The 25063-nt window shown below is 42.2% G+C and overlaps 1 protein-coding gene across 11 annotated transcripts in view; it reads left to right on the forward strand.

Moving 5' to 3' along the window:
• Window positions 1-25063, forward strand: part of DAB1 (DAB1, reelin adaptor protein) — a 437418-nt gene that overhangs the window by 185327 nt on the left and 227028 nt on the right. The window lies entirely within an intron of this gene.

Genomic DNA, 25063 nt, shown 5'->3' on the forward strand with positions numbered 1-25063 from the left:
GTGTCACGAGAAGCACATTTTATTTTAGATCTGGCTGTTCTTTCCTAGCACGTGCAGCTGTCATGCTACATTGGATACAGATACAATTAGACCTTACAAATGTTCAGAAACTCTGGTTCTTTCAGGCTACGCTTTGCAGCTTCACAGATGGTAAAAGCCAGATGAGGTTATATCATGATCATCCAGTCCTGCCTCCTGCATAGCCCGGGCCAGAGGATGTCACTCAGCAACCCTTTCATCAGGCTCGGTGCTTTGTGCTTGAACCAGAGCACTTATTTCAGAAATACACCCAGGCTTCTGTGAAATGATGGTGAATCCAGCCAGTCCTGCTTATCAAAAATAAAAATAAGGGAGAAAACCTGCTGCTCCCAAATGGGAACTCTAGTGTCACATCTGGTCTAGTGGGTGGCATCCCTGCCCATGGCAGGTAGGTTGGAACTAGATGATCCGTAAGGTCCCTTCCGATTCAAACCGTTCTGATGATCTGATCAGAAAAAGTGATATTGGAAGGGACCTGTATCAATGTGATTCAGAGCATGTGAACTTGGGTCCCTGTACAGAGACCAGCCATCACTTGCTTTTAGCTGCTGAGGTGTTTCATAGGATGTCTCATCACAGCTGCTTAAGAATCTGCTCACATTTTAATACATCTACTTGTTAATTCTTTTTCTTTCCCAGCTCCCTCTGGAACCACTAAGCAGAGAACTCCTGTTTGTGTGATACTTCTCTGTTCTTGACGTTTCTGTTCCAATCACCCTCCGCTTTCACATAACCATGTTCTTAAAAGTTCAGCCCCCCTGTGCATACATACAAAGTAGTTGAATACTTGTACTGTATTTTAGATAGTTAATTAGTAATGGCTAAAGAGTAGGTATTTCTTCTTTAGGCTATTCCAGTTCTTCAGCAGAAGGACTCTTTTTTTTTTTTAACTGTTTTTTTTGTTTTCTAGTAAAAAATCTTAGAAACTCCAAAGAAAAAGTGATTGCTATTGTTTTTTAACAGTGCAACAGTGGTAAAATCAAGCTTTGGAGGTGGGGACCACACTGATTTAGAAATTTAGGAGAAGACACAGCAGTTTCTGTGGGAGAAAGGCTTAGTCCTGGTGCTGTAATCTGGAAAGCATCTCTGAAACACCTTCTTGTCCTGTATGTAAGTATGTATGTATGTATGTAAATATATATATGTGTAATGATGGGGAAAGGTGGCATACGTAGAATCCCAGTTTAAAAATATAAAGGTGATGCTCCAAGAGGATAAGATCCCCAAACACAGTAAATCCCAATTCAGAGTTTTTAACCACAATTTCTTCCTTTCTTCCTGGTGTACATACAATTATAGTAATAACAGGCTGCATGTGAATGTTGGTTCCTTATGAAGAAGACTGTGTTTGAAAATGTGGTTGAAGGTGTCAAAGATGAGGAGAGCATAGTCAGAAATGCAGATATCAGTTCAATGAGAAATAAGTATAGTCATAGTGCAAATATATTTAATGTTGGGCTATTTTTTATACTGGATAGTAGAATTTCACGTTGGCCTTGGTAGAGAAATATATTTGGTTTCTACATTACAACTTAACACCAGGAAATCAATTCTTATACACAACCTCTTTAAAAATGTTAAATGGAAAATATTTTCCTGACATCTACAAAAGGCAGATTTTCAGCAGCTAACATTGGAAGTGTTTACTAGATATTAAATGAGTGGTGAAGTCTAGAAGAGATCTGATTGCAGGTTTGAAATCTGGGATAGACAGATGCTTTGTTATTCTTCTGTTACTAAAGATTGCATTAATAAAGAAAGAAATCAATAGCTTGGCCTTACTGGGGAAGTGGAATAAATTGCCAAAAAACTTCGTAGTACGAGACCTGCAAAGATCCTTTGCACAAGACGAGCATCTTATAGCACAGAGCAAATGAAGTGTTTGTATGATGACACTGCATAATTCCGCAGCTGGAGGCTTTCTGCAGGTCTAGCTCAGCTTATCCATGGGAGCACTAGAAGGTTCCCCTCCAGTGTTGGGCTTAGGAAAAAACCTCCAAGATTGAGTCAGTAGTGCTGAATTGCATTTAGTTTCATGTTGAAGTGACAATTTTTGCATAGTTTTAATGAGCAGCAGCCCTGGGCCAGAAACTTCAGCCTGGGATGCTTCTCGCTTGCTGCCCTAGTTTGTTTTCATCCCTCTCTTGTGAGAGCACCATCCTGGAGCGCATTAAGCAGCAGGCCTGGCATCCATCATATGGTGTTTATTCTGTCGTCTCTCCCCAGGAAGAGAAGTGTGAGCAATGGAGTGTTTTATTTTAATAGCAGTTTTGTTTGGTCGGTTTTGTTATTGTGAAAGACTTTTCTGAGGGAGTTGCTTTTCGGTTTCTAATGCATCAGCTGCCGTGTCCTGAAGAAAGGCAGGGAGAATTGAGGCTTGGATCGTGCATCCGGGGTGGATGGGTGTGAATTTTCTCCTAAGCTTTGCAGTTGATTCCACAGCCTTATGCTTGCCTTCAAGAACATCTGCCTTCTGCTTGGGTGAGCTTTAACTCATCGTGCAGAAAGAGTCCCAAAGGATGGCCCGTGGCACATGCAGTCTGCAGAGTCATTCTGTGTAGCTCATAGAAAGACTTTTTTCAGTCAGATACTGAGTCACAGATGAATTTTGGTGGGCAGACACCAGCCCAGCATTTTGCCTTCATCCCAGACTTTAGGGTAATCTAAATACCCTGGGCCAAGCTCGTGGATTGCTGTCACAGGGACAAAGCTGTCAAAAGATGACAAAACCATTAGTATCTTTGGTCTGGTCATCATTTCATGTTAGTGTCCTAAAAAAACAGAGCTGGAGGGAAGCCTTTCCCTCAGAAAGTGAGAGCCCATGGCCACAAGAGAGCAAGAACTACATCTTGTGTCCAGAGCAGCCATTGAACACACTGGCCACTGTGTGAATAGCTGAATGAGATGTATTTCTCTGTGGTAGTGCATTCTCCAGAGCTTGGTCTGGATCCACCTATGCAGTGTCTATACCTCTGTTTCTCCATCTAAATACTGATTTTTTTTTTTAATATACCAGTTTTGAAGTATAGATCTTTTTGTGCTATGAAGCTGGTCAAAAGAAACAGCTCCAAAAATAATTTATAGTGATGTGGAGCTAAAAGGAAACAACTGGAGGGGTATCCAGGCACAAAAATGTGGGAGGGTAGAGGACAGAGAGAAAGGAAAAGTGGAGGAGGATCTAAGCACATCCTCTTCAGTTCTTTGGAAGGCTGCTGGTGGTGAAAAGCCTTGGGAATACATAATTTCAAAGTTTATACTGCTCATCCAGAAAATGAACGTATTTGGGTTTTATAGGATTAAGCAGTAAAGTTCATTGCAGCTGGATATGAAGTGGAGAGGAGGAATTCACATGGGGGAAAAGAAAAAGAACATTAAAGGTGAATTATTCAGAAAAAAAAAGGTTAGTTAGCGGGATACTTGATAAGGAAATGGCTAGACACTTTCTTATTATTAGTAAAATCAAGCCATAAAGGTAAAATAAAACAAACAAACTTCAGCATGTGGGAATGAGAGAAATAACTTTAAAAAAGTGTTTTCTTCTGTTTCTAGACTGCCTTAAACATGATGAACACAGTAATAATGCTAAGATTACTGTTGGACACAAAGTGAACTTTTAGTCGTGCACAAAACCTCCAGCCAACCCAAACGACTGGGTCAGTAGAAATTAAATCAACACTGAGCTCCAGATATTATTTGATTGTGGGTTTGTGTCTGGATGGATGGTTTCTTTCTTGTTTCCTCATTATGACTGATTGCGGTCACCGCAGAAATCAATAGTCTGGGCATGGCTGGGAACTGAAACAGTGCGAGGCAGAAAGGCAGCAGCGCTCCAGAGCTTTCTTGGAGGCTTCACAAATCCCAGCCCCAATCCTCCCAGATGCACAGGATCTTCCAGTAGGGACTGAATATAGAAGATGTAAAGCTCTCAGTCTTGCCTGGTCAATCAGTCAGACAATTTATTACTTTGTATATTCTCAGCATATGCTTCATCATGGCACTGGGATTCCTCCCCGGACTTCATTTGAAGTGTGTTCAAGCCCAGCTTGGTGGAGGGAAGCGCTCCTTGGAGTATCTTCAACCCAAAGCTTAATGCAGAGTCCGTTTTGGTGCTGTAGTAAACAGAGAAAGAACCAATTCTGATATATACTGGGGGAAAAAAGGCAGCTAAAAGTTTTGAATCTGCTCTTCTGAGAGCACATATTGAAATTAAATGATAAAATTTTGCTATGGTTTTCCAGTGAACTTCTAAAATACAAGTTTAGATATTTTTAAATGTTATTCCATTTACTACATGCTCAGTTTTATTTTACTATTTCATTGGTCTTATATCTGCTTGGATTTATATGTGCTGTTTGTGAACAGCAACAAAAATGTTATATTCATTTAAAATTAATAAGTAAAATCCACTCTAAATCAGGTGGCTTACAGTATATTCCTTGATCACTAGCATATGCTTTAACGGATTTTTTAAACCAGGCTTTCAGTTCATAATTTGCGGATCTGTGTATCCCTCAGTTTTACAGGCAGGGCTCACACAGGTGTGCCCTGAGACTGCCCAGGTTTCTCTCCCAAGACCTTGGAGAGTTTTGGTTCTGTGTTTCTTGGCTACATTTCAATATTCAACAACTTTTGGGGTATTCTGTGTGTGCCTTAGGCTGAGGATAAGCAGAAGCTTAATTTGTTCCAAATGATTTTCCACCCTTTTTCCTATTGTTTATTATTTATTCTGCTATAATTTATTCACAAGATTAAGTGGGTAAACAACATCACAAGTACTTATAGCTGCACAGTCCAGTGAGCATAATGATGCCAGTTTTAAATGCCGAGCAGTGCTGATTAGAGCTATTACACAAATATTCATTTGTTTGCTTTACCTTTACCACTTTGCTCACATACTTCACAAATTAGGGTATTATCCTTTTTTTTTTCTCCCCTCTTACTATTTTTATCATCAAATGAAGGTAATTTACCATTTTTCCATTTGAATTGAAAAGCTAATTGAACCTAATGTCTTTAGAAAAATCAATAATTTCCTACTGTTATTGATATAATGAAGCACATGTAAGAGATTATCCAATAAAGACACAAACCATTTAAATGAAGATTTCAACTCCACATTGAACTATTTAAATTCTCTATGTGGACAATTAAGAGGGAGATCCTTGTATGTGGGGAAGCAACTGTAACTTTAGTACATTAAAGTTATCATGGAATCATTTAGTTTGGAAAAGACCTCCAAGGTCATTGGTTCAACCATTCACCCAGCACCACATGTTCACCACTAAACCATGTCCCTAAGTGCCACATTAACATGTTGTTTTAAACATTTCAAGGGATGGTGACACCACCACTTCCCCGGGCAGCTGATTCCAATGCCTGATCACCCTTTCAGTGAAGAAATTTTTCCTAATATCCAACCTAAACCTCCCCTGGTGCAACTTGAGGCCATTTCCTCTCATCCTGTCACTTGTTACCAGGGAGAACAGACTGACCCTCACCTGGCTACAACCTCCTTTCAGGTAGTTGTAGAAACAAGAAGGTCTTTTTCTTTGACACTAACTGTACAGCCAGGCTTTTGCCATTTTTAGCATACTTTATTTTTCATGGCTGGTTGTAGAAAGTATCAAGAATTTCATACTGAAATGTATTTGGGGTCAGAAATCATCCCGTGAGAAGCCTCCTCAGCTGCACTGCTCTGCCATGAAAAGGGTGAAATGGGAGCTGGTGGGTTAGAAATGGAAAATGTTGAGGTTTCGTCCCCAGTTTAAAAATACAGATTTATCTGGGACCAACCATTAGCTCCTATGCCGGTTCTGGCAAAGGTTTAATGGTTCCTAGGAGAGCATATGAGAAACTCCAAACAAAACACTTCTAAACCTTTAAATCTGGATCAAAACCATTAAATCCCTAAATGACATAGGAGACATTAAGGCCCTTAATTAAGGATCAGTGTAGTAAAAAGGGAATGGCAAATATGAAATTAATGACATTTAAATTACTGTTTCATTAGAACACAATTTTGCCACAGTATTTTACTGAATTTAGGATACCCAGAGATCAATAGCAATTCCCTTTATTTAAGCTCTAGTGACGTTTACTGCGTACTTTTTTTTGGAACAAAGTTGCTATTTGTGAAAATATTCTTTGTGAAATATTAGTGGAATTAAATGCATTTTTAATTGCACTCCACAGTTGTATTAGTTCGGCACTTGAAACTTCCACATTAATTCATGTGATGAATGGATGTGGAGAATTCAGGATAGACAGTTTCTGCTGGATTTGCAGAATGGAAGAGGTAGACCGGAGTCAGCTCAACACTGTGTGTTAGGGGATGAAGAGGGGACATAATGAGCTGCTTTAGCTCAAAAAATAATTGCTGAGTGATAAAACCTGGACATTTTTTAATTCTTTTCCCTGAAAATTTTGTAAGTGCCTGGGTGAGGCTTTGTGAGCACCACCACGGTGTCCATGTTACCTCCATTTCATTCCATGTGCTGAGACTCTCCACCCATGGAGTTCTGGAGTCCCCTGTCAGCGTGATGAGAGATGCCACATCCCAATATATTTAGGTCTAGACTGTACTGGAAAGTAATCTCCATGAAGTAATCCAATTAGCCCCCCCCAAGGCACTGAGGGAGGATGGCTGAATGGAAACACTTTCATTTGGGAGGCACCGGCTTTTGTGGCAAATACTTGGAAGATTCCAAGGAGAACAAATACCTTTATGGAAACTGCCAGTCCACAAAGCTGCATTTACAGAAGGAAATGTTGAAATGAGCTGTTGAGAGTGGGCATTAATTGTCTCAATTCTGTGTGCATCTGCCTTTTGGTGTCTGATATTTTTACCTCTGTGGCGTAAAGAGAAGGGCAGCACATCCTGTGAGTGTTTTCTCAGATCACAGCTGGGGGGCTTCTCCTCCAGCGCTCCCCACAACATTTCAGGTTGACTCTTATGGGCATAACAAAAAACAAAATGAAGATGATTCGGAACAAACCACTTGTTTTTAACACTATAAAAATCGTGGCTATTACCTTCCCAGCATCCTCTCAGCTAATGGCCTGAAACAGGACCAATATTTGATTTCTACTTGCTGTATTTACTTTATAAATAGATACTTCATGGGTTTCATTCTTTACTGAGATTGAATTAGTGGGTTAAATAGACAGAAATATTTCTTACAGTGGCATACTGATCTCTTAGCATCTTGCACTGACCTGATAACAGGCTAGCAGGAGAGTAAACTTAATTATTTTTTAAGCTAGAGACTGACAATGGAGAACACTGAATATTTCTGAAACCGAGATCTTCTTTTCTGTCATTAAAAAGCTGGGGAAATCTGAAAAGAGTGTGAGTTCAAGGCATATATCAGTGCGATTATTGAAGGGTTTTCAGAGAGTGGCTTATCACCTCGCCGGCTTATTTACCTGATAAACCGGAGCCTTATGCTTCAAAAGCTCCAGCTGCTCAATCTGAGCGTGGCAGCCACATCTTACTGAGGATGAACCCACTGTGATGGCATCGGCAAGCAGGGTCTTTTGTTGCAATTTGCACTTTAAAACGCCCCCGCCCCCCCAAATTCTCAGTTTTGTTAAAAACAGTAATTGTAGAAAATGAGCTTGAGAATGTGTGAGGGGGCTTTGCCTCCCTAATTTTGCCCTTTGAACTTGATTTCTTCACGAGGAAAGGTGATGGAGATGCTGAAAGGTGAGGGTCCATGGTTTAGGAGCATTTGAGAGGATGCACAGCGCATCCCTGTGAGCTGCTGAGCCCAGGCATGATCTCTGCGAGCCGCTGGGACACAAGATTAAGATCTAATTTCAGATGACCTTTACCACCCTGGTGTGAACCTGCAAAAGCAGTAAATACTCTTTGTATCATTGTTTGCCTACAACAGGGCACCCAAAAGCTGCTGCTGTCCCTGGGGAGGTTCTGTGAAGCATTCCTATATCCCTGAGCATCCTTCATTGCAGCTCCCTGGCCACAGAGCTGGCTGGCCCTGCCTGTCATCACAGTTCCCTGCTCCAATCTGCATATTAATCTTGATTCTAAACCATCCTGCAGACAGCGCATGCAAATGTACTGAGTGATTCAAATTGGTTTTCTCTGTTTGTAAATGTAGTGTTCTGTGACTGCTCAGGGGCACTAGGAACATATGCTCCTTGCTATCTGACATTTTTCAAAATTCCCAGCAAGGAGGTTGTTTGCAGCGTAGGCACATGGGGCTTGTTTCCTGCCCTGCCTCTCCCCTCGTGGCTCACACCCACAGACAGTCCTGTGTGAGAGAGGGTTCACATCCACGAGGGAATGGTTTCCTTTTTTGGATGTGTGTGTATGTGGAGGGGACAAGCAGCAGAATGCAGAGTCTCTGTGAATTAAGCAGCACAGCCCTATCGTATTTCCAGAAACTCAGTTAAAGCAGTCTATTATTCCGGAGGTTTGTGTGAAAAAAGCATTACTTATCTCCCTGCCTTAAATTGTCTTTGCGGAGACCGGCTCTCTGTCAGCTGGTGATCTGGAGGGGAGAGCCTGGGTGCTTCTCTGAGCTCCAGGCTGAGGCTATCAGCCCTGGGAAAGGGGCTGGAGGACAGGGAAGGCACAAGAGAGCCTTTTGCTGCCCCTTTCTGCATGAAGCCCTGCATCTTCCTCACCTCCACATGCTCCTTACTGCTCATGGTGAGATTTCCTAAGCTTTCCTTTGGCAGTGGCACATGAAAGCCATTTAATGGCTCAAGTTACTGGGCTGTAAGCAGGATGGGGGGAAGTAGCTGAAACTCCTGCTGCTCTCACCTGGTCATCCTGCCCATCTCTGAGGAGTTCCTGCTCTCAGATGAGGCAACCCCGGAATAAGGGCTGATGCTGAGCACAGTGGTGTTTTCACATCAGCCCTAATGGGCCCAGTTGCAAAATGGGAGATATGAGGAGTAGGTGATGTGCTGTTTGGCCACTTCACTGCAGGGATGGTCCCCTGTGGAAAAACAACCTTCACTCATCCATCTCGAATCACCTGTTTGCAAGCCAGCACTACTTGGTTTCTCTGGATGAAGAAGCTGAGGGTGCCAGAGGGTTGGGTTCCCAGGTGCAGTCCTCACCTCGGGTGTGAGGTTTGCACGCAGCAGCCCAGGTTACACGGCCAGAAATCCCCGTGGGGTGTCCGGGAGAGGCTGTGGCGGTTGTGGTGCTGCCAGGATGGAGCGGAGCTCCCCGGGCTCTAGAGACACGCAGCCCAGCTCCTTGAATGCCTGGCTGCACCAGGCACACATTCTAACACTAATTCCTTCCACTGAAGGGAAATAAGCACTTCTAACAGTTAGTTTGCTACAATAATTAAAATTCATGTTATCCTTCATGAAACTCAGACAACTCTCTGTTGTCGGCACCTCCAGAGGTCCTGGTTTAGCTCCTTCTGGTTCATTTAATGATATAACAGTGAGAAGGAGACATATTCCTTTTATTGTTGATGTGTAAGGTTTAGAATTAAGCGTCTCTGCTGGTTGCTGGGTACTTTCTGCTACTGCCAACCCCATGAACTCTTTAAACATATGCTAATGAGCCTGACTTGCTCCCATTCCTTCTGTATAATCCATGAAGTAAGAAAAGTCAATCTTAGTCTTACTGCCTAATGGCCTCTATACATTGTAGTTAGCACAAAACCACTGTGAAGTGATGGAGATCAGGAGTTAAATGCATGAATTAAGCAGAACCCCTCTGACCACACTCCATTAGAAGAAAAACTGTCTCTAGGGAGACAAAACAAGATTTCTCTTTATATATACATTGTAAGAGTCGCCCACTGATCCTCCAGGCATTTTGAACATTAGTGGCACCCTAGTGATATGGACAGAATATAATTTATCAATATCACTACAACTTCCTACCCAAGATGTTGCTGGAATACTGATGTGCTACAGCATAATAAGGTTTGAAGAAGTATGTATGTTATCCATAGCACTGCTTGCTCTCATGCACCTGATTTCTCAGCCCTGATAGAAATCTATAAGGAATTACATGAATTTTAACAGTCTGTATTGTTTTTTATTTTTAACATTGCTTTTAAACACCTGTGTGTGGTATTATGGCTTGGCCAGCAGCTGTTTGTGTGTGACTTGCTCAGAAAATAGAGGGGGGAAGTTGTCCCCCAAAGCTCCTGATGGATTAATGTGATGAATTAATGCAAGGCAGTTACAGTGGTAAAACCTCATGTCATGGCTTTGGATGGTGGGGTTCAGCCATAGGACACAAAACTCTGCCACAGCTCTTTCAAGCAGCATCTTTTCATCTGGAGCAGCCCCGGAATAAGCAATGCCTGTAGAGGACTGCCTCTGCTCCAGCACTGTGATGCTATTCTTAGCATGGTTATGATTGATTACGGCATCTTACACAGTCGTTGGGTAAAAATAAGAGACTAAAAGACCTCATCCTCTGCCTCGTGATCCTGCAGCTCTGTTCAAAATCTTGCTGCTGTAATCAGCTTCTTACCTGAAGTTTGATGGATATATGAGCTTCTCCGCTGCGTTGGACACAACCATCTGATCTGAGCTTTTAAAGCTATTGACAATTTATTTCTCATCATGTATCTTTCTGAGGGCAAAGAAATACCAGATAAGAATCTGGACCTTCTATTTGCATGCAGGAATTGTGTGTTATGGAGTGGGGTTGTACAAATCTTATGAGTTATTTGGATAACATCTTATTGGCATCCCTCCCTTGATGGCAGTAGGTACTGCATGAGCTTTCAAGAAAGAGTCTGCCATCACCTGTGCTCTTTAGTAGGGTTTGGTACCAGTACTAGAAACTCTGCTGCCTCCTTTGGAGTGAAAAACTTCAAAGAATAAAAGTAGAGACTGTAACACCAGAAAATATTTTGTTTTCCAAGAAATCTATGAGTTAGCTCTTTCACAGTGATTTGGGCAAACACATGTCTTTCTGTCCATCTTTTCCCTGGAAGTGTTCTCAAAGGAGCCTTCCATCTTCCATGGGACACATTAGGACATTTCAGCCCTTTTAATAAGTTATTTAGAAGAAACCTCCTAATCTATAGTGAAAATCCCACTTGACATTGTCTTCTTCCATATTCCTAAGCATGAGAAGAGTTCTGCAGAAGTTGGCTGTGTGTGTTTACAGTGGGGTGTGCTGAATTGTTTTCAAGCACTATATATGCTGCACTGGGTTGGGATGGCTTTCAAAACAGTAAAAAAAAATCTTTTTTTCAAGTGCTGCTTTTATCAGTAATTCCTTAGCCACAGGATCTAAATGCAATTATTAAAAGGGAATAAAAGAACAGGCAGAGCAAAATTCAGCGAATACTTTTCCTGCCAGATGCAGCGTGCAGGCCTGAGTGTGTCCAATTTCAGCATGAACTTCGTCAGGTTGTGGTTGGAGCAGGATGACATGTCGAGCCTTGGGTGCAGCATGAGGCTGTGCAGGGCTTGCAGCTATTTTCTTTCCTCTCTGGGTGCCAGTAGCTGCTTTCTAGAGAAACCAGCTGGAACAGTGCTCCAGTAATCCTTTTAGAGCTTGCAGGATCTGTGTTTAAGTGCTCCTTTTGCTGCTTCTCTCTTGAAGACAATTCCTTACAGTGGTATCGGTGTGATCAGATGCATTAGTGCTGAGGTTTTGTGCAGGACATGCAGCCTTTCCTCCAGCATTCCATGGCATGTGAATAAAGCCATCAGGAGGTAACTTTGCAGATCCCCCTGGCTGTGAACCTGAAGATGGTCACATAGGAAGGTTTTTTGTGGTGCTTCGCTTTTGGTGCTTGCTCACACCAAAACACTGTGAATGTGTTTGTTCTGTAAAGCCACAGGCTTTGCTTTAGTTCTGTGATATTGCCACATTTCTGGGTTTCGCTCTGATATTTATTCTTCGTGCTCTGCTCTCCCCCATGGTGTTTTCATTTGATGCAAGTTCTTAATGGGAAAGCAATTGCTTAGGGAAATGTGGTGCCTATCAGCTGTCTGATCACGGCTATCCGTTTATGGAATTACACTGAGACTGTATCAATGTAAAGGCTCTATGAAGGAAATATGCTTCATAAAATTCACCTTGCATATCATGGCTCTCTTTGTCTGTAGTGTTCAGAAGCTCACTGTTCTGTTCCCATAATCTATTAAATAATAACAGTTAGCACTTGCATCTGCAAATCAATACACAGGCTTAGTTCCCAACTGTAGTGAAAGTTTGTTATTGTATGAAACAGTAACCATTCCCTTTCATGCCCATAACTGGTCGTTGTGCTCTGTATTTCTGTCAAATTTGATGACAGTCACCTCCTGAAGCTTTACAAAAGGCAGAAATTCCCCTGGTGCTTCTGGCAATTACACATTAGTTTTCGTAGAGACAGAAGATTACTTGCTGATTCCTGTTTGCTGATTCCATTATGTATGTATGCTCTACTACATAATGGCTTGTTAATCCCTTAAAACAGCATAGCTAGGAATATTCTTTCAAAACTGTATTTTGGTTCAATTGAAAAAAAAAAATCAAAAATGATGAATTCCATAGAGTCTCTCATAACCACTGGGGTTTTGAAGATGATTGCTATCAGGGAACTTATCATTATGGTAGCTGGACTGTGTGTGATGTGGTGAACTGTTTCCTTTTGAAGATATTAATTTTCCTTCCGTTGATTTGATGCGATATGCTCGCAGTCAAGCTGGGCAAGAGTAATAGTGGTGATGAAGACAGCTTGGTGTGTTATTGTGCTCTAAAATAATTCTGTTAGGCTCTAGTCTCTTTCCCAAGATGAATTCCTGCTTTCTCTTTGCGGTGTTTGTGATCACTCAGCTGCAGGCTTCATCCATAGCCCTGTCCCTGTGGAGAGCTGTGGGCATTTTGGCCTTATTAAAGTCGGGTTTTACACCCTCATTAGGTTGCACCTCAGACTTGCTTGCAAAAAATGCGGTGCTGTATAATGCCAAGTGCTGTGAAATGGGATTAGGACCTGGAAAACAGAATGTGATAAAAAGTTCAGCCTTGTCTTGCTTTGTCCTTTGGTGCAAACCTCACCCTGCTGAGCTCCTGTTCTATCACTGTGCACAGCTCACATACCCACACTTTGGAGTTACCTTAGCAAGCCAAAAGCATTCCTTATGTAAAAAATGGGCACAACAGTCACTGAGAAGCCCTGCATTGCTTCCCTTGAGCCTATTTTACATTCCCTGCACTCAGGCTTGCCCCACATGGTGATGGCGGTGAGAGGTTGGGCTTTCTGCTGCCACTGTGAGTCTGAAGGGGCAGGGCAGCAGGAAATCCCACTCCAATCCCCTTCCTGTTGTGGGGGTGTTGTTCCTACAAGCTTTAATAAATAGTCCTTTCCCTGCTCATGATCTAGTAGGCAAGATGGAAACTGTGGGAGTGTAATATTATCCATCTTCCACAGATGGGGAAAAGAGGCACAAGGAGATTAAGCCCAAGGTTGCAGAGCAACTCTGTGGCAGGACCAGGAATTGAATTCAGCTCTCCTGGGTCTTTGTCCAGTGTCTTAATCACAAAACCTCCCTTCACCTCTATGCTTTTCTATTATTTAATCAGCTGAGAAAAAAAATGCAAATTGATTTAATTAAAGGAGAGAGCAAATTTCTAATTTCAGACTGGATTCGTTCTGTGGTTATGGAAATTTTGAGGAATGGAGAATAAATATCTGTAATTTCTTTTCTCAACATGTGTATTTTCATTTACACAGCTGTGTAAAAATTATATTTATATATTTTGTGGCATCTAATTTTAGCCTAGAAGCACATCTGGTGTCGGGTTACCAAGAGGTGCCATTTTCTGGCTTGCAGAATAATCCTCTTTCTGGCAAAAAGTCGGTCATATTTCTTCCCACAGACATGGTTTCTTCCTTTCAAGTGTCTCTCAAAATTATTTTACACTCAATGAAGCAAATCCTCCAAAGGCTTCATTATTCTGATGGTAGCATCATCTGATTGAATATTTCAATCATAATGTCCTTTGGAGAATTTTAGCAGTTTCCACTCGGGATGTTGGAGGCTTGGATTTGTGTGTGTTCCTGAGGTTTTGAGGAACTGGTGTAGGAAATACAGATAATTTCAGATGCACAGAGTTCATTGGGGAGGTAGATGGGAATGTTTACTCTCTCTGGCTGTTGACTAGAATACATTAGATCATCCCTTTCCAATGTGAAAAACACAAATGCAGCTTCTTCGGGCCCTGCTTAGCAAAGCATTTAAGCACACGCTTGGTTTGAAGCACATGACCGTTGTCTGAGCACTGAAAAAATATCTTTAGACAATTCTGAAAAACTTCTGGGTTTGTTTTGATAAGCGAGTTCCTACAAGGATGTCAGTTTCCCAAGGGCTATGACAGCTCTTTGTATCCCATTGCCTGCTTCCCCTCGCATCCCCCAGAAAACACACGACAGATTCTGGCACCCACCTCTGAAGGAGGAGCTCTTTGCGCTGACGTTGCTGCCTCTGAATTGCCGTGTCACTGAGGACTCCTTGGTAAGGGAGTTCTGCTTATTTCAGGCTCACATTAGGTTTTATGAACTTTAATGAACAGTAAGTAATAAATTTGCTGAAGAAATTGGGTTAGCCTGTGATTAACATTCAGAGTGATGCAGATGAGTGTACCAATGATGGGAACATGTGCTTACATCAGGATGAAATGCAGATGAGAGGCCCTGGAGCAAGCCCAAGGATGTGGGCCAGCACAGTTTCATCTCTGTCAGCTTTAATCTGATCTCAAGTGTGAGTGCTACCAGCCTGAAGAAGGAACCTCAAACCCTGGGAAGACCTCAGCACAACTTTTGTTTTCTACTAGAGGCTATTAAAACATTTCTTTACAATCAGAGCTCCATATGTAAAAACTCAAGTCACTGTATCTGAAAAACAATATTTCTAGCAGTAGGGAGGAGAGGGGGCAATGGTTGGAAGATGCCTCTTGGTTTGGTTTAGCTTTTATGACACGCTGCTTTACTGAGCAGTCGTTTTAGTCAATTGAAATCCAGCTGAGCCCATCGTCTTATGACAGCGCCGTTGTACGGAACAGAGAGAAAATCCCCCCGCCCCCCTCTTAAATGAAGTGCAAAGTAATGCTAGAAAAAGAAAGAATAAATCAATTTTAAGTGGTAATCTATGAAGTTGGACAGAAAATGATGAGAAATGAAGCAACTGGTCATAGGAAATTGACCTTGAAAATGGTGTTTATCTTGCGGCCGCAGTGGCAGAGCCCTGCTGCTGCCGTGGGTTGGCGGCTGAGGGGGAATTTAAATCAGAGTTTCTTTGCTTTGAATCTCAGTTGGGTTTTGGGGGAGTTTCTTTCAAGACTGTGTTCTCTGACAGTGGTGCTGCTCGGCAGCGTCTGCCAGGCGGGATTTATTCCTTTGTGGCAGCCTCATATTTTACTGTGTTGCTTGAATGGCTGAGCCAGTTTGGGAGTGGTAATTGCCCAGGGTCAGAAGAATCACTGTTGTTGTGTAACAGATACATATGCTGGGGAGAGAGATGGTATTTTTACCTGGATTTTAATTTCCATACAAATAAACACATTAAAGCCAGTAAAAAGACAAATGAGTAATACATGTCACCTCTGCTATTTTAAACTGTAACACCTACTTACACCAGAATGATGGTTATTGCAGTATTATACACATCTTATTTACAATAAAGGTACAGAAGGGTGTGGGAAGTGGAATATTTTGAGTTTTCACTGGAACTCTTCTAGCAGAAACCAATTGACAGAGTGTTTCCATGATTTTTGTCTTCTAGGCTGGGTGGTCAGGACTCCATCAGATTGACTAAATGCTTTTTGCTTCAATTGATGACGATCTTTTTCTGCCTTTTTTTAGCATCAGCTGAGTCCATAAGTGATCCATTTGCAACTGGATCATCTGCTCTCAGCATTTGCTTACTGGGTGTCTCAGTAATTCCCAACTAAAACATGAAGGTACAAGTACAATCTCCTGTGCCATGGACACTTTATGGTTTTTATGATCAGCAAAATAACATTAACCCATTAACTTTCCTGAAACATCAGAAATCTTTGTGTCAGTTCTCACCTAAACCATGCAAACGGGCTATCTGGTTTGCTCAGCTGGTTCATATAATCACTGGCCTCCTTTGCCAGCACAGATCCTCTTTCAGCAGCAGTCAGATATCAGACATAGGCAGGATGGTTGTAGGGCTGCCCAGGGGTAAACGAGACCAGGTCAAAGCCCTGAAGTGCCCTATACCATGTCTGGAGACTTGTCGTAGGCTTGGACTTATACTTGAGCTTTGACTTAGACCTGAGCTACTCAGAAGCCTGAGGAATCACTCATACTGGCCATTAAAAGATGTGGTCCAGGCAGTATCTTCAAGTAGCAGCTGCTTGTATGGCAGTACCCACCCTCACTCTGTGTACCCTAAGGACTTGATTTCCTGGATGGGACCATGTGGGGTTTGGAGATGCTCCAGCTCTGAGCTGAAGGCATTTCCCTTGGCTGGAAGCATTTCTTGATCCATTCAGCCTGGGATAGGATCTGAGATGAGCATCCAGAGCAGGCAAAGGGAAACAAAGGGAGAGGGGTTGGGAAGCAGGGAGGCAGCAGAGCTCTGGAAGAGAGGAGGGAGCTCCACTCACAGCAGCTCTCCCTGGAAAACTCGCATTGATCAAGCACCGGTGACAGTCGGGTTGGCTGTGTTATTCCAGCACTTGTGCTCTGATGGAAAGCTAACAAATAATAAATCTGAGCAATGTTTTCAGACTGTGCAAAAATTAAGAATTTCAAAGCAAGCCTTCTCCAGATATTTAAAATTCAGGGAGCTTTTTTTGTCCTGGGTCTTGAGATGTTAATAACTTTGACTAATTGTCAACACCACCAATTACTATGACTGATACCTTATCATTTCCCACAATGAGCAATGCTAATTAAAATTGATTGTGCTGCTGTTCTGGCACAGCAGCAAGTTTCCTTTTCATTTTTTGTTTAAACATGAGCTTATTGTGCCTATTTGGTGAATTAAATAAGGAAAGCTCATTATTCTGATGTTTATTTTTGAGCAGGGGTTTTAAGCCACATTGGAAGCCTGTTACAAGTGTCAAAGAAATAGAAGAGCTTGAATGAATTGTATTTTTTGGAGTACCAAAACATACACCTAATAATAATATTTAGCACTTTTATACCATAATGCTTTTTACATGATCACATTTCTACATAAAAGTAACTGCTCCTATTATCTCTGTAAGGTGGGCAAACACTATTACTGCTGTTTCACAGATACTGGAGCTGAGACGCCAGAGCTTTGATTCTCTAATAGCAGAGCACTTCAAGCTATTCACTTCAATTAGGCTACAGATCCCTGTCTTACAGCACTCTGAGCTGCCTAAGTTATGATTTGCCAGACTGGCTTGCTTGAATTTTATACAAACTTGGCCTTTTATTTTTCACTTTATTTTTTTAAGTATGATTATTTATTTCTGCCAAAGATAGGATCAAGAATTCCTTGCTGCTGGCCTGCCCTGAGCTGGCTCCTCCAGTAAATGTTGGTTCTGCCCACTCAGGGCACAGCCATGCAGGAGGGATGAGGTTGTGCAGCTTTGTGTCCTTCTTCCTTGGGCCTTTGCTTTGTCACGTGAATCTCCTCATGTCAGGAAGGGCTGTTTTTGTTGGGTAGAAGCTGCTTGCAGGGAGGAGAGATGGCAGGATAATAGTGTGGGACTCTGAAACTTATGTGTTACATATCTCCTGTTGTGTTCTGAATTTAACTGTGGTTTTATGTGAAGTTTTCCATGGGGAATGTTTATGGGATAGGTTATCAATGGAAGATGTACCTGTTTTTTTAAGTATTCTGCTGGTATCTCTTGTTAAGTGTCCAACTGCAGTTAATAGCACAAGACTATGACCTTATCCCTCTGGAGATTGATTTAATCTAAACAATTTATTCTTTCCATGATCAATATATAATGAGTTAATATGGAATCTATATAAATGCATGGAATTGTCTGAGATATTCCTTTCTTCCTCCTACTTAGCCCATAAAATTAGTTGACTACTTCATAGTCTTTATTAAAAAGACTATTCTTTTAAAGAATTCTACAGGTTGCATTTTTTCGTAAGCAAGGCCTTCCATAGGTCTTGACAGAAAGGGAACCCATGTTTGCCTTCATGATCTCTTGTATGAGCAGTTATAGAGGAGCGTGCCAATCAAAAAATGTTTTGTATTTATTGGAAAAGACTTTGAAATGTCTGGTACTTGAAAACAAAATAAAAATATTTATATTACAGAAACAGCAATAGCAAAAATCATACCTGAAAAGTAAATATTTCAGTCCTGAGCACTATTTCTTGGTTATATACAGCTACATGACTTTCCCTAGAGCATTGATATCTTCTGATCCTGATATGAGTTGTGAGTAACCTTAGAAATCTGTAGAGCTTCTTGTGCCATAGTGCCACGACTGACTCCAGCTAATCCTCCTTGCTGAAAACCAGGGGACCCTGCCAGCAAGGCCTCGTGCTGTCTCTAATGGTGCTCTCCGGAGCAATTCACCCAGGTTAATTTGTTTGTGTTGGGAAAATTCTAGGAGACATGCTGGAGAAGTGCAGAGTGTCTGACTGGACGTCAGCACCCCCTGTTTTAGCAGCAGGAGAGCGTTGGTGTGTTGAGCTGACACGCACCGATGGCACCATTATCACAAGGTGATGTGTTGCCATTAGCACAGGAAGCTGTGAAATAATGTGCCAAGTGTGTCTTCTTGAAACACTTTGGACCTAATTCTCCTCTCATTTGTATTATTGTCTCTCCATGGACTAGACTGAAGATGCTTACGACTTATGCTGTAGAAAATCAGAGAGGGATCATGGATGACTGACTCCCTTGGTGTAACAAGCTGTACGTGGAAGCAGAAGTTTTTACTTTCTTCTCTATTTCCAAGTGTCCCCTGGAGTTTTGTTGTGAAAAGTCAGTTATGAAAATTGAGAGTGTGAGGGGGGGAATGTCATTTGGGTTGTGATTTGCTGTTAATTAAACTTTAGTGTGACACATTCTTTATGTCTGGGGATTCCTGATTCTCATCTCAGTGGCCTGGTAGAACGGAGGAGCATCTCCATCGAGATCAATGCTCATTATTATTTTCCTCATTATCATCATGATCCTCATCAGTATTTGTTCTACAACACTGGCTGTGGAACAGAAGCACAGGCAGAGATGACCTTCACCTGCTCCTGTTCAAAACCTTTCATTTTTAACAGATAAGAGACTAAAAGGCTGGGGAGGGGAAAGTGACAGTGAACTCATGACAAAGAATTAGATCCAACCACTCAAAAGTGAAAATCAGCCTTTCTTTCCACTGCAAATCACATGATGAAATAATCAGTTTTCATTACTTTCATCAGAGTAGTGGCACTCATGCACAGGCTGAATCCCCCAGCGCACAAGGTGGTGATGGATGTTATCAGGCAGGTGTTAGCTGCATGAAGTTCAGACATCTGTGCAGGAGAGGGGCTCAGTGGTAGATGGGAATGGAGTCTGCCCAAAAAACAGGTGAGGTAGAGGGGGAAGATGGTCAAATTAGTAAATGTTCCCCAGAGAGAGAAGTGGTATGGAAGGTAAAGTCCACAGTGCCTTGTCCTGTTCATATTTGATACCCTAAATGGGATTTTGAGAACTGCTCTTCTTTCTACTCAGGTACAAGAGCATCATTGTGAGGAAAATGCTCATTTTACCGTCCTGTGCCTGAACCATGGCTTTAGAATGACACTGTAGGTGTCAGGGAGCCCAGTATGACTCTTGCCCAGCATTAGCTTTTCCTTGAGGTGGGCTGCCCAGCATCCCTTGAAATAACCCCCTCAGACCCTTTTGCACTCACCACGGGGATGCCACTGGCATGACACACCAAGAAAGGGCAGACGCTGCCAGAAGCATCTGGAAAACAAATTCAGATGTGAAATGACGCAAATCCAGGGGCAGAAGAGCTGTCTGAAATCCCATTCTTGTCTGAATGATAACCTGTCTGAACGTAGGGCTGGAGAGAAGCTGGGCTCAGACCGTGATTGCACAGAACTAGCAAGTCAGCCTGTTTCTGGACCTCTTTTTGTGCTGCATGTGGGACAGCAAGAGAAGCATCGTAAGTTATAGAATTAATGCATCACTAAAAAAAAAAAAGCCAAATGTCTTCCTCCTCTTGCTCGCCAAATGTTGAGGATCTGCTCAGGTTCACCCCCTTCCTTGTTTATGTTGCATTAGTAGGTGCCCCCACTTCGAGCCCCGTGCACCCCTGTGTGCTCTCGAGGTTGCTCCAAGAACCTGGTTGCACTGAAGTGTTTTTATGCATCAGTTTCAGGAGGTGAAATCATGTCATAGTAAAATGTTTGCTGCGTGTAAGAAGAGGTTTGGGGCTGTTAGGGACCCAGAGAGGGTGGCAAGCTGCTCTCTCTCATGTGAGTGTTGTAACCCAGAGCGTTTGTGCAGCAGGTGGGTTAATGGGCTGTGGCTCAGCCCTGCTGGAAATTGCCTGTGACCGGAGCACTGCAGTGACATTTGACTTCTCCTGGCCCTGAACCAAAGTGGTGTCCCCTTGGGGTGAGATCTCTGCTGCTCTTCACAGCCAGCCTCAAGCCTAAAGCTTTTTATGCACTTGAAATGGCTGCTGGGGAGAGGACACACAGAATCCTTCCCTCTTGGGAAACCCCCTTTTACAGCAAAAGGTGTATTTTGGCATGATGAGTTTTCCAGTGGATTTTGTTGAAAGGTAGCGAGATTGCCAACATGCATCTGGATGTGCTAAGCAGCTGCTGGCACCCAGAGCTGAGTGTTGAGGTGGCTTTGGGGTTGGTAGATGGTAATTTGCCCCTCTGGAGTGCAGCACAGCTAATGAGCATAGTCCTTCCAGCCACAGACACTCATTGGAACAGATCAGAAACAGCTTCTGCTGACCAGACTGATGGGAAAGCTGTGTTTGGTGCATGACAAATAGCAGGATGTTGCATATTTTTCATTATTAACTCTGAGTCCATAAAATTAGGAGTAAAGAAGAAAATAATATGTATTTATCTGTGAAGTCTAATGACAAAATAATAGCCAAGGGAAATATTGATCCCTGCCTTGACCGCTCTCTCCAGTGGAAGGTGTCCCTGTCCATGGCTGTGGGGTTGGAACTAAATGATCTTTAAGGTCCCTTCCAACCCAAACTATTCTATGATAAAACAAGAATTTTCATTGTTTCACCATTTTTCAGTGCATTGCATGTACTGGAGTTGGCAGTACATCTTATATGAACATCACCTCCACTGTCCTGTTCCCTTCCCTTCCACCAAAACTTACCTCTTTTCCCTCCCCATGGGTGATGAGGAGTATATCTGCACAATGGATAGAAAGGACAAGGTGCCTTCTTGTGACACCAGGAAGAAAATGATCCAGGGAGTTACAGACCACTAAGCCTTTCATTTGTACCTGGTAAACTGGTTCAAATGATAAGAAAAAAAAAAAGAGAACATTTGGGAGATGCTGATAAAATCAGGCTTATCCAGTAGAAAGGTAGTGTAGGATGTGGCTGGAAGTGATAGGAAAAGCCTAGGCTTGGTGACCCAGCAGGTCACTTAGTCTTTCACTCCTAATCTCTTAGAAGTCTTTGAACTTGTCAATAAGAAAGGAAGAGAGAGGAACTGGCTTATCTCATTTATTTACGATACTGAAAGGTCTTTTGCAAGGCCTCTCACAGAAAACAGTCAGAAAGACAAGGTAGGCAGGTGAAAGGGAAAAATATAGTCGGGAATCAAAACCTGCAGCAAAGATTAGGTATAACCGGGCAATTTTCACCATTGCAGAGGGTTAAACCAGGGGTTCCTTGTATGTCCCTAGGTCCTATATCAGGTCTTTGATGTGGGATGAGTAGCTAGGTTTGTGGATAGCAAAAAGCCTCTGCGGTCAGCCAGCTCCAGGGAAGGCACTGAGGAAGGTCAGAACAACCTAAACAAGCCAATAAACACATGACATAACCTCCAAAAAATGGTTAGTGTTCATGCATGGCTTTTGCCCAGCCTGTGGTTTCAATTTGAATTTGCTGTGCTCAAACTAGAAATAAGTCTTCAGTTCAGCAACCCCTGTAGGAGAAAATCTTGTTGGAGCTGCTAATGGGAGAGGAGATCCCTGATAACCTCCCCAGGGGGGTGTGCAGTTCAGGAACAGCTGTACCAGTGTCTTCAGATTTGGATTAATGATCCTTTTTCAGAAGTACATTAGGATTGGATAAACACATACATAGTGTTATCTGAAACACCAGCAGTGGTACTCAGCATCAGAGTAGTCTTGTTAATGAAGGAACCCAAATTAAGAGGCTTCATATACCAGTACGGGAATTTAAGTTCAATTTTCTCCCTCCCTGTAGATACGGCATCTTGTTTCTTTTAAATAGTCATGTCTGTCTTGCTGTCCTAAACAAAAGTTTTGAATAAGAGTTTTAAAAAAAAAATCATTTGTTTGCATTCCTTTCTGCTCTGACTGTCACAGCTGACTGTGTTCCCCACCCATTGAGTTGATGGAGCTTCCTGCTTCCCTTCCATTCCATTCCTTCCCATCCCTCTGCCTTTCCCCACCGCCTTTTAAACTGGAGAAGAAGCAATGGATGTACCTTTTAAAGCCAGGGACTGAAGTCCTGGATGTTGCTAATGAGCAGTGAGAGCCTTTTAAGGAACTGAAACGTTGCATTCTTATGATTTGGGAAACAAAAGCTGAATAAGAACTGTAACACTTAACTATGGCATCCCACTTTATTTTTCTCTAATGCAGGCTAAGCTGCCTTACAGCAATCTTTTAATGTAATGATTGAGACTATTATAGGAAATACTATACAAAGCAACATTTTTTTTTGCAGCCTAAATAATAAGTAGGGCAAGGTTTTAAATGAGGCTAGAGTAATGAATGCTGTACAATAATTTTGATGATAAATTTCCCCGGAGGATAAAGTGGAAGAACAGAAGCAGGCTGTATTTAATCATGCAAAGTTAAAGGAATGCAGACCAACAAATATTTATAGAAATGTACGGATTTTCTAACCTTTCCTGAGATATTCTTGCCCTTTTCACCTGAGAGACTTAGCAGGAATTCAGGTCTTTCGGTGTGTAATAATTAGGAGGAGGAATTGATCACACAGGGTCAAGTGTTTCTTTGATGTAGTGCACAGAAATTCCTGCTTCCTTGCAGGCTGGAGGACTCAAACAGTAAGACATTTGTTTTTCACAGCTATTTCATTCATCAGTAAGTCTGAAAAGCTTGCTTTGAGCAGATACACAGCATGGGATGACATATTCTGCAGCTGCTCTTCACCTAGTACTGACCCAAGGAGGTGTGTCCCCTCTGCAGAGCAGGGCACTGTGTGGAGATACTAATTCCCAAAGCAATATAGTTGCCTTTGTGCAGTTCTACGTGCAGAGTAAGAAAAGGCCTGTGAACTGCATTGCAGAGATGAGATCTGGGCTTCCATGTGCTGAGCAAGCTCAAAATCTTTGCCCCATGCTCCATCAGCAGGCACAGACCTGCCCTTCCCATGCCTGTACCAAAGGCCATCCATCCTTCTCAAAGGTGATGCTCCTCAAAGGTGGTGCTTCTCAGCTGTGGTTTCTTCTGATCTTTGCTGTTTGTCTTGGAAACAAGCATGACTTCAAAAACTAACAGACAGACAAAAAGTCACCCCTCACATGTGTCTTAGCATGTTCCTGGTTGTTCTGCACAGATGCACATGGCTGTGGTAGAGTTAGGCAATCACTCCATAAAGTGTAGGGTTGTGTTACTTTGTGCATTTTTTTAAAAGTAACTGTTAAAGGTACGGTTTTTCAGTGGACCTCAGCTCAACCTATAACAGTATTCAGTCAGCAGAGGCAAAAACCTGAAGATTTCTGTTCTGCTGATCAATACTTAAAGCATATATTGATTTCCAATTTAGGTGTTAACTTTTTAGCTCTTAGAAGTGCTCTTGATATCAATTTTCACCTTGCCTGATGTTCATTATATGCTGAATGTTATGACAGCGAGTAAGCTCAGATCCCATCTGGAGAGACAATTAGTTCTAGTGACTTCAAGACTGCAATGTGCAAAGATTTACTTGTCCTGTGTAAGCATTGTGGTAGCATGAAATATCTCTGTTTAAGGCAGTGACCTGAGAAATGCTTTCATTCTGGCCTGGCACAGCCTTCCTCTCGTTTCTTAGTCTGTGTAGTCATTTCTGAAATCATAGAATAAACTAATAAATAGCTCTGTTTATTACATTTATGTTGTTTCAGCATAATAATTCATAGCCAATGAGCCCGAGGTTCAGGGCTCAGTTTGCTGGGTGGCTGAGCTTTGTTTAAACAATAAGACACACATGATAAGCAGTGTGATTATGCCTCCAGTAGTGTTAGGAGGCACAAGGTCAAAAGGCTCAGTGACTTTAACTACCTGAGAAGTCCCGTGTAATCCCCTGCAAATGGGCTGTCTACAATGTCTTATTGCTGTATCAGAGAGGGAATTATTTCTTTTTAAAGGTAGCCACATGAATTCCCTCTGTAATTGGCACAGAGCTGACATCACTGGCTGCCAATCAGAAATCCTCCTTGTCTTGGATTTTAACACCTTAATTTCAAGTTCAGGTCATCTGAACAAACGGATTTTGTTAAAATGATGTTTTATCCTCTTTGTGCTCTGAGTCCCATCTGCTTGCTTTGTGCTCTGTATGTGTGTGTGTGTTGTGAATGGCTCTGCAGTAGCTTTTGTATCATCATCAGGCACTAAACAGTGATTGCAAAGTCTTTGCAGAGCTGGTGACATGGGAGCCATGGCCTGACTTGTAGTGCCTAGAACATTACTTAGACACTCAAGGGGCAGGTAAGCACCTCAGGATGTGGGCAGCATGGCTGGGATTTCAAAATCAATGTGTAGCCATCAAATTCTTTCAGCCTAGCACTGTCTTTTCCTTTTTATTGGCAAACATAACATCAAAATAATAAAATCATCCTGATTTACAGTTATTGTTGATAAAATAAGTACACATGGGTCACAGCTTTACTAGCCTGAGCAGATGAGGAGCAGGCCACAAGGATGCTGTTTA

Source organism: Neopelma chrysocephalum, unplaced genomic scaffold (assembly GCF_003984885.1).
Source record: "Neopelma chrysocephalum unplaced genomic scaffold, ASM398488v2 Primary Assembly neopelma1_135, whole genome shotgun sequence".
NCBI classification, from domain to species: domain Eukaryota; kingdom Metazoa; phylum Chordata; class Aves; order Passeriformes; family Pipridae; genus Neopelma; species Neopelma chrysocephalum.